This window comes from Tupaia chinensis, unplaced genomic scaffold (genome assembly GCF_000334495.1).
Source record: "Tupaia chinensis unplaced genomic scaffold, TupChi_1.0 Scaffold145889_1, whole genome shotgun sequence".
In the NCBI taxonomy this organism is placed as follows: Eukaryota; Metazoa; Chordata; class Mammalia; order Scandentia; family Tupaiidae; genus Tupaia; species Tupaia belangeri.
In genome coordinates this window covers 1,518,270-1,529,156 of record NW_006205746.1, presented here as the reverse complement: position 1 = coordinate 1,529,156, position 10,887 = coordinate 1,518,270, and the positions used below count along the sequence as shown (strand labels likewise).

At 38.0% G+C, this 10,887-nt stretch overlaps 1 long non-coding RNA gene across 3 annotated transcripts in view; it reads left to right on the top strand.

Annotated features, from left to right (window-relative positions):
• The window catches only part of LOC102482831 (uncharacterized), a 24,741-nt gene that overhangs the window by 8,662 nt on the left and 5,192 nt on the right, over positions 1–10,887 (top strand). For 2 of the 3 annotated variants that reach the window (XR_337428.1, XR_337427.1), the window contains exon 2: positions 4,324–4,522. This is a non-coding gene — a long non-coding RNA (uncharacterized LOC102482831). Of the gene's footprint in view, positions 1–4,323; positions 4,523–9,812; positions 9,985–10,887 lie in introns of those variants that run through there. The other variant, XR_001369749.1, reaches the window with a different exon arrangement.

Below are 10,887 nucleotides of genomic sequence, written 5' to 3'. Positions count from 1 at the left end.
AGCCCCCCAGGAGGGGGGGCCGGCCGTTCAGCGGCGCGGCTGCGCCCCGGGCAGGCGTGAGCCCCGGGTCGTCTGGCTGGCGGGCGCGGCTTCCCCCTTCACTCTTGTTGACCAATATCTTACTCTTTGTGAATCTGACCATTCTAAGTACCTCATATAAGATGAATAATATGATATTCATCTTTGGTTACTGACTTATTTCACTTAACATAATGTCAAGATTTGTCCAGGTTGTAGCATAAGCCAGAATTACCTTCCTTTTGAGTAACTTTAAGTAAGTAATATGCCATATAGTACGTATATACCAGTTTGCTCATCTCTTCTTCCATCCACCCATGGACACTTGGATTCCTCTCATCTTTTGACTATTGTGAATAACACTACTATAAACATGGTGTGTACAAATACCTTTGGGTCCATGTTTTCAGTTCTTTGGAGCATTTGCCTGAAGAGGAATTGTTAGATAATGTGATCATTTAGGGTTAATTTTTGGAGGAAGCACCATACTGGTTTTGACCACAAATGCACCATTTTACATTCCACTCAGTAACATGAAAGGTGCCAATTTCCCCACAACCTTGACAAAACTTATTTTTTCTTTTTTTTAAAAAATAATAATAGCTACTTAATGCTACCTAATGCATGTAAAGTAGTGTTAAGGATGGCCATCTGGAAAAGATTCTGTTGAAAAATATACTTACATACTTGGTCAACCTCAGCAATATAAGAAACAGTTCTTGTATTTTTATTATATATGGCATGGAAGATAAAACATACATCTACTTAAGAAATGACAATGCTATTCTGAACCTCATACCAATCATCCTTTAAACACGTATCAGGTGTTTTTGTTATTTTTACTACCATTACACCAAGCAATAAGGATGACTGGGTTTGAATGTGCATGCTCAGAATTCATTTATTGAGATTTGGTTCTTACTGTGTCCACATTAAGAGGACTGAGACTTAACTGGACTATGGCTTTAAGGGGTAGAGAGCCTGTGAGAGGTGACTGGGATTGATTAAAGTCATCAGGATGGGTCTCCCAGAATTGATCCTCATATCTTTATAAAAAGAAAGAGAGGGAACCGACCAGACACAGAGACATGGACATGGACACACATGTTCTTGCCATCTCACCATGTAATTCCTGTAACTTCTTGAGAGTCTACAGAGTCTCCTCCAACTAAAAGACCCTTACCAGATGTGACCACTGGACTTTACACCTGCAAAATCATGAGCCTAATAAAATGAATTATTTATAAATCACCCAGACTCAGGTATTTCTCTTATTAGCCACATAGAATGGACTAACCCAGGGTGGGTGCTTACTACTGTCTGACGGAAGAGATAGATAATTAAACAAGCAATTAAAGTTGTCATCATGGGAAAATCCTTATGCTTCAGGAGCATAAAGACAAGTTAAGTAGTTCAGTCTGATGACATCAGGGACAGCCTTCTCCACGTGGTAACTAAGTCCAAACTTGAGTGAATAGAAATCAGCAAGAGATAGGGAAAATTTCAATGCCAAACCTGTATTCAGCTTTTCCTGAGAGATTCTACTAGTCCAGTATTCATTGTTGACCAGGGCAATAAACAGGCAGTAAGCTAGGCAGGTTAATTACTGGGAAGAATACCATGTGATGTTAGAGGCAGACATCAGAGTTCTGCTGCCACAAGTCAGCAGGACAGTAAACCCAGAACTAAGCTAGACATACACTTCACTGGTTGCTTCAAAATCACTTTTGCCAAAAAAGAAGATTCACAGAAACGTACCTGTTCCCACTGATTTTTGTATCCATGTGTTAATGTAGAATTTTCTGGCATCTGAGTCATATGCCCATGTATAGAATTACCTCTTCTCTCCCACAACACATGCCTGGCTAGAGTTTCTAATGACAGAGTATTCCACCACAAACATGGCATAAGAAATGTTACTCTTTATTTCCCCTCTTCCTTAAGCTTAGAAACACGGTAATCAAGAAACTTCTAAGGCAGAGAGATGAGGTATTGCTGAGGTGGAGTCAAGCACATCTCCAGAGTGGAGGTACATGTTTTACTAGGTGTGCCTGAAAGATGAATGCCTACTGTGACACAGAACACAGAATAAGCATGCTGTGTCACACAGCATTCCCATATAAGTACCAGGCACTGAGGAAAAAGCCTGGGCTAAACCCTTGGAATAAAAGATAACGTAACTCACAAAGGGCCAGAGAATAATTTTCTATTAGTCTCTTAGGGCTGCTGTCACAAAGTAGTACAACTTGGTGGTTTCAAGTACAACATGGAAGTATATATAGAATGCATATGTTTATTTTCTCAAAATTCTAGAAAACAGAAGTTCAAAATCAAGGTGTTGGTGATACTATACTTCCTCTAAAGCATTCAAGGAAGAATCCTTTCTTGCTTTTCCTTAGTTTTTGGTGGTTTCCAGCAGTCTTTGGGATTTCTTAACGTGTGGCAGCAGAACTTCAATGTCTGCCTGGTTTTTATAAGAGGATCATATGGAGACACACAGACACAGGGAAGAATGCTGCATGATGATAGAGGCAGACATTAAAGTTCTGTTGCTGGAGTAGTCGAGTACCGGAGGTGATAGAGTATCACCTCACACTACTAATTCCGTCTACAACAAACTGATATCCAAAAAAGTCACATCCTTAGGTTCCAAGCACACATGGGAGATGTTAGTCAACCCAGCACAAATGTAACCATGGTAATTCAAACTGGAGAGGAGGTAGTAATGGAAGTTGCTAAAAATGCAAAGATCAACAGAAGCTAAATTGTGACTTTTAACTTCTTAACAGATGGAAAGTAAACTGGTGAAGCCATTGAGGGGGTATTAGTTTGTGGTCTGATATCAAATGATAAGATCAGATTTGCACTTTTCAGAAGATTATTCCAGCTGTATATTACGAAGAGATTTAAATTGGTGAATCTGTTGTGATAAACCTTGGGTCAGATGCTATGTGAAAAGTTAATGGAAAGTCTCATTTATGCTCTTTCCATTCTAGGCATTCGTTATTTTATCAAAACACAAACAAAACCCACATATAATACATTTTATAATTGACTGACAAATTTATATAGTCAAAAATAAGACATTTTCTATCCAGCTAAAGTAAGTGTTATTCCATTTTTATTTGCTGACTTATTTTGTCTTTCCTGTATATTAATAAATGTGTACTAAGTACCTATTGCATGCTAATCCATATGTTAGGTATCAAGGTTCATTGGTAAGAAAAAAATAGACATGGCTTTAATACACTAAGTATAATCAAATAATCATAAAGCTAAGTATGTAATTACAGACAAGGACAACCAACATGAAGAAAAGGTCCAAAGTACTTGGAAGCACATATAGAATGTAAAGAGGTGATCTGTGTGATTTGTGGCATTGTTGACAACAAAGTGGTGATCCAGCTTTGTGCAAGTATAAGAGGCAGAAGTACAAAGCTGGATTTCTGAGATTCCCAATCCAGGGACATTCAGATAAATACGAATCTAGGATTGCTGTGACAGAATTTTGAATATTTAATTATTAAGTCATCAGGAAAGTCATGATGTATTTTTTCTGTTTTTCTATGCAAAAATGCACCATGACTTTCCCGATGACCCAATAAAATCTCATGTCAGTTTGCCTTAAAATACAGAGGTTAACTGGATGATCCTGACCCAGGCAGTTAAACCCTTTAAAAGCACAAGGTTTTCTCTGGTTAATTCCAGAAAAGGAAGTCAGAAAAATCAGATGTACCAGATGGATTGACACCATTGCTGAATTTGAAGAAGGAAGGGGGCCCAGCAGGAGAAATTAGAGTGGTTTCTAGAAGATGAAAACAGCCCCAAGCCAAGACCCAGCAAACAGGGACCTCAGTCCTACAGCTGCTAGGAACTGAATTCTGTCAACACTTTGAATAAGCCTAGAAGTAGATCCTTCCCCCAGAACCTCCAACTAGACAACACCTTGATTTAGGTCTTATTAAAACCTAAGCAGAGACTTCAGTTGAGCCGTTCTTTATTTCTAACTTATGGGTAGTGTGAGATAATAAATGTGTTTTGTTCCAAGCTGCTAAGAGTGTGGTCATTTGTTGTATAACAGCACTCAATAAGTAATTCAGCAGGTAATTGGGGACAGAAGTGAATCATGGGGTAACTAATCTGATGTGCTGGAATGGCAGGAATTAATTTACAGCAATAGCCCAGTAAAAGTCTTAAAGTTTCTGTTTCATCCTTGGGAACTCACTATGAACCAAAGCTTATCCATTTTAAGAAGACAAATTTTTTTCTTTTAATGAGTTGACATCTACCATTTATAATTTCCAGCTCTAGATCTTTGTTCTAAGCTGAGGATTGCTGAGAGATACAATGCACAAGGAAGCTGCAGACAGATGCGACCTACTTCCAGCGATGACTCAGTTTAATACTATCTGTGACAGTGGCAGGGGTGATGATGGGGCCTACACTTGCGCAACTACTTCTTGCAAGTCGTTTCCCATGAAATAAGTCATTTGGTGTACACAAGGTAAAAGTGTTTTTCTTTTGAAAAAACCATCTGGGAAGAGTTAAGAAAGCTGCCCACAGCAAACAGCTACTAAGTGGTAGAAGTAGAATGCAGTGCACATTTGAATAGCCTGTTACTATACTTGTCTTTCTAGAAAAGGTTAGAGTTTCCTGGTTGAGAAGTCTTCAGGGAATTAGACAAAGTGGCTCATTTAATCACTGATCGGAACTCTTCTATGTAGGGATCAATCTTTAAAAGGTTGTTGTTAATTTTGTATTAATATTTTCATCCAGTTAAAATTTCATTGTTATTTTAGGTGGTTATGTATATTTCAGTAAAGGGTAATGCTTGCTCTTGGGGTCCATGGGGGAAAAGACATTTCCCAGTCATAGTAGGTCAGTGATTTCAAAGTAGAGAATCATCTGGGAGCCACTTAATAAATTGATTTATTCACAAGAAGGAGACAGTAGTGCTTTCCATTTTATACATAGTGCTCACTCCCAAATTACGGTCTTAATTGTTCTAATAGCAAGAGGGCAACCCTGACTGATTCTTTCGCTATTTGGGGCCATGTCTTTGGCAGGTTCATTATTTTCCTTCATAACTATTACTATTTCCCACTGTACATTTTTAAAATTGTGTACTACCTTAACCAGCTAGAATGTAGTTTGTTGTTTTGTCAGCTCCATCTTTCTAGGCACTGTTGGCATTTATTCTTGTTCTCTTTTAATTCCATAGATATAATTGTTTGCCTCCCCTGTTTTTTTGGGAGAGATTCTTGCACGTGTGCTCACTGGAGAGACAGAAAGTGAGAAATCCACCCTTCACCCCCACCAGGGAGATGACTCACTGCAATCCCTTTTCCTCCTTTCTCCTCTTGGAATTTTGGGCATGCATGCACATGTATCTGCCAGGTCCAGGACTCAAACCATAGTTGACTATGTGGGAGTCCAGTGATGTAACCATTACGCCATCTGTCAGTTCCTAGTTTGCCATTTTTTAAAGCATCTTTAAGAGGCATTATTTACTTGGAGATTGGTCATTAGGGGGAAAAAAAAAGTCTCATACGGAGTGATTTCAGTTTTTTTTTTTTTTTTTTTAAGTTTATTTATTTCTGTCTGTGTGTGTGTGAGAGAGAGAGATACAGGCACTGCCAACAAGGTCTTTGTGCTATAAGCCACCCCTAGTCAGTCTAGATTATGGGCATGTGTACACACACTGGTGTATACAGGGAAATCTTGGGATACAAGCACCAGACCTTCCCATGTGGATTCTGCACTGCAGAACATTGAGCTACGGCTGTGCTACAATGTGGCCCTCAGCAACTTCTATTTAAGAAGATATAAAATGTGTAATCAGGGCCAGTGGGTGTATGGTAGTTAAGGCGATAGCATCCCACATGGTCATAGGATCCTACAGGGTTTGAGTCCTGGACCTGGAGCTTGAAAAACACATTAGGCACATTTCCATGCATGTCTCAGATCCCAAGAAAAGAATGGAAAAGATGGGATGGCAGCATGGCATTCCCCCTCTAGTAGAGGATGCTTTCTCACTTCCACCCCCATCCTTTGTCTCTCACTCTAGCCAGTGTACATGTAATATAGAAAATTTAAAATCAATAAAAGTATAATAAATGCTTTGAAATGTACTCATACAAAATGTGCATATGACATGTTAATTTATTTGGCTACAGTGGAACAAAAATGAAAGAAAGCATCAGTTTCATTTAACTTATGGGATCATCTTCCTTTATATATAAAACATGTTTATTTACAGCTTTCATTGAGGGTTAATTCTATAAAAGGAGAATTATGCATCTAATATTCAGTGCACCTTTGGAATAAAATGTAAATATGTTTAAACATATACTTTTTTTTTTTTTTAAGTTTGCTATAGGGCACATACAATCACTGGAAAGAGAGAGAGAAAGACAGACAGATAAACAGAAATAACTCCCTGGGGGTGATAGCCAGGCCACCACAGTCTCCTCCATTCTCCTCTCAGGATTTTGGCATGTACTTATATGTGTCTGGTATGTTTTTCAAGCCAATGGATCTGAGACTTGAACAGCACAGTCAACCATGTGGGATCCAGCTCCCACATTCAACCAGCATAATCAACCATGTGGAATCCACCCTCCATGCCACTTGCTGGCCCCCAAACACATATTCTTTTGTAGATATTTATCTTCTCCATTCTTCTATCAAAGGGTTGAAAATAGAAAAAATATTCTGCATGTTACCTCCAACCAGTTGACTAGAAGTGGCTCTCTCTTTGCAAGACAAATGATATATAGCAATCTAATGTATTAAAAAATAATAAAATAGGGACCAGCAGTGAGCATAATGGCTATGTCGCTGGACTCCCATATAGTTGACCATGGTTGGCCACTCCTACATGGCCGACCATGGTTCAAGTCCCAGACCTGGTGTCTTGTTTTCTCACTTTCCCTCTCTCCTTGTCTGATCGAATTACAATGAACGAATGGGGCTGGCATGTGGTGTGGCAATTAAGTGCTGGAACCAACTGTGGTTTGAGTCCTGGATCTGGAGGTTTGCTTTCTCTCTCTCTCACTGTGTCCTTCTCTGGCCAAGTTAAAATAAATAAATGAATAAATAAAATTAAATAATTAAAAATAATAAAATAATAAAAATTTAAAAAAATAAATGGTTCTAATGTTTATTAGACACAAAAGTGAAAAGTTATCTGTTGATGATACTATAAATGGTAATATCTTTGACTAGACCCATGTGCACTGTATTATGCTGGAAAAAATAGTACATTAAAGAGATGTACAGTGATTAAATGTAAACTTTAAAAATATGTAAATAAAATTTTAGAAATAAAACAATAAGTGGCTCTTTGAATGCAAATCTGAGTGTCACTCTGAGTTCAAAACTTTGCTGAGAAGTGAATGCCATAGTTGATTATCAAGAATACCATGGACATGCAGGAAAGTGTTGGTGTGTGTGTGTATGTGTGTATATATATATATATGGTGTACCCATGATCTCATCTTTTTCATTGCCCTTTTTGGGAGGAGCAATATAGGTGTGCATGTAAGCTTATCTCATTATTTCTAAGTGTCCTAGGCTAAGACGGGGAGACCTACACTACACTCAAATCTTCACACTTCCATCCATGCATTGAGTGCTTAAAATACACTATCCCAATTAATCTTCACTACATCCCAAAAGACAGATACCATTGTTATGCCATTTATTAACAGAGAAACTATGAACTGAAATTAAATAACTTGCCCGGTGTACCACCGCTAGAAAGTCATAGGATTGAAATCCGAACCCACACAGTCTGAGTCATTCACCCTCCATCATTCCACTAAACTGAAAGTGTTCTTACTTTCCCATAAAGTATTCAACATCTTATCGTTAGAAGACATAAATATGGTCAAATTGGTTTTAAATGCAATTTTGGTGAGAACACCATCTAAATGTATGCTGCTACCTCATTTCAAAACAATAGCAAACATTTCAGAGAACATTTCATTCCAGTATAGCCACAGGGATCAATTTCATAGCTTTCTTTTGCCTATTAATGCCAGCATTACACTATTTTTATACCTGAAGAATTAACTTCATACTGTGCCACTGTATTGCTACTCCTCCTCCTCCACTCCACTATCTCTCTCTTGACTATAGTTATTACTGTGCTTTGGCTTATAGCAGCGTGTATGGCTTTATGCTCCTCATCAAACACTGCTTATTAAGGCCCTCTTACTCTTGATATTATCCGAAAATGAACAGGGGAAGCAGGCACAGTTGAAGTCTCTGTATCATGGATGCTTTATTTTATTCAATTACATGAAATCCTATTAAAGGTCATTCAAAAATATTAACATAATAATTTTTTTCTTAATTTAAGAAGTTTTTGCAAAGATAGTGGCAGCTATGTGGCTATGTGTTATATTAGATAATTTCAATGTACCATGTCTATCTGGTTAGTATTTCAACTATTCTTCCAGGCCACTACATAAAAATGCTACTAATCCAAGTAAGAGCAATGGAATTAAGTTCATCAGATTTTTTTTTTAAGAGATTTTTGCCATAGAGCATGTGTGCTTGCCAGAGAGAGACAGAGACAGTGAGAGGGAAAGTGATAAATCACTCCTCAGGGAGGATGGCCAGCTTGCAATCCTTTTTCCTCTGTTCTCCTAGGATCTTGGGCACACACTCCTGGAGTCATTTCAACCCACTGGTTCCAGGACTCAAACCATGATCAGCCATGTGAAAGTTCAGAAACGTAACCACTATACCAGCTGCTGGCCTCTCACCAGACTTTTAATTTCAGTAATCTTGAGCCAGGATTTGTTCCTATCCTGCATGGGGTCTACCTTATTACCATCAGCTCCAGCTTACATTGACAGTATGATTTATGAGGATACTCACACTTCCCGAGATTAAGTCTATCCACACACCAAATGAGTAGTCACAAAATTCATCTTTATTTTTTTCTTTCTTTATCCTTTCACTGAAAGAATAGGGAAAAATTTTAAGCTTCTGTGCATTTACGGAATTAACCACCTGAGACTTACTGGATTACAGGTTTTAGATGAAAAGTAAATGTGAGCAAATACTTCCCAGATATGATACCTTTGCAGCACATGTTATAAGTAGGGGAGATGATGGCAAAATCAAACTCAGTACTCCAGAATGGGAATAAAGCAAACCAATGTTACTGCTAAGTGGAAAAGTTGGTCAGAATAAGTTTCCATTTTTATTTAATAGACAGGAATCATTTCACAAACTATTTTAATCCTTGTGTTTGTAAAGCAAATGAAACAAAATAAAAACTCTATAAAAATATAGGTAGAAATAAATAATGCAGAAAGCCTATCTATTTGAAAGTTAATAAATATTGATGATGACACAAGGAGAATCCATGCCTAGAATCTTCTCAAAGAGAGCTTTGTAGATGTTCTTGGACAATATAAGCTTTGGAAAAACTGAGAGGCTCATGTTGGAAAAGATGCATTAAGATGTGGCTTCTGCCCCCACCATTAATGGTGACGATCATCAATTCCAATTAATTGAGTAGCTTTTCTATGCCTAAGATTGTACATTTATCTCATCTGATTGCCAAGAAACACATGAGATAGACCTTTTTTTTTTTTTCTGTTTGATTTTTAAGTGAAGAAACTGAGTCAGAGGCATCAAATCATCTGCCCAGAACCAAACAGGTAGTAATATTAGAACCAAGCTTCAGACAGATCATGTGATCCACAAGTCTAAGTTCCAAAACACTGCTCTATTTTCCTCTCTCTTCACCGTATGTTTTATTTCTTTACCTCTAGAAGAATGATTGGGCAGATATGCTTAAAGAGCTCAGAAAGTGAGAATGTAACACCAGGAGAAGTAAAAACGTTGGACAGCAAAGTGGACCACAAGGGAGAAGGGAGATGGGATATCTGGAAAATGTCAAGGCTGCCAATTGAGTAAAATGAGAAGTGACTGCATGTTCTTAATGAAGGGTCTTGTGCAATGGGATTTAAGCCCAAGTTACTATGGAAAGAGCATACAGCCTATATAAAAACATACAAAACAAAACATGGTGTCACTAAAGTATGTTGCCCGATGAGTGGTGTCCTTGGTGTTGGCCACTGATTTATTTTTTTCCTTTTCTTTTTTAATTTTTTTTTTTTTGAAAAGAGAGTAGAAAGTATTAGAAAACTAATACTGGAGGGACCAAGAGTCTGGAGACACAGGCTTATGTATGAAACATAGAGAACTATGAAAAACTAAGTGGGGATCAAGACTTCTCTTCAGAAGGTTGATAAAAATGTGGAATCACCCATAAAGTTAGGTAGCTACAGGAAAAAAAAAAAACATCAAGAGCTCTGTTTGTTACAACCTTGAGTGAATGATTTAATTATAGCTATAGAATGGAAAAGGATATAGAAAGAACTTACCACAATGATGGATGGAGATATATATATATATATGTGTGTGTGTGTGTGTGTGTGTGTGTGTGTGTGTGTGTAATTTTTATTTTTATTTTTTAAAAGATATTTTTGCTATAGGGTGCATGCACTTGCCAGAGAGGCAGAAAGTGAGAAATCATGCCCCAGTGGGGATGGCCATGCCATAATCCCTTCTCCTCTATTCTCCTCTTGGGATTCTGGGCACGCACGCACACATGCCCGGTGTGAACTTTAAGCCACTGGGTTCGGGACTTGACCTGGTTGACTAGGTGGGAGTCCAGCAACGTAACTGCTACACCATCTACTGGTCCCAATGATGGTCATAATTTCAGAATCCAAAACAGAACCTATTTTGCCCATTACACTATTCCTCTGAACATTCTTTCCAATCAAGATACAATTGTCAAAGAAAACTAGAGCTATGTAGTAAAAAACCTTTACTTCCAAA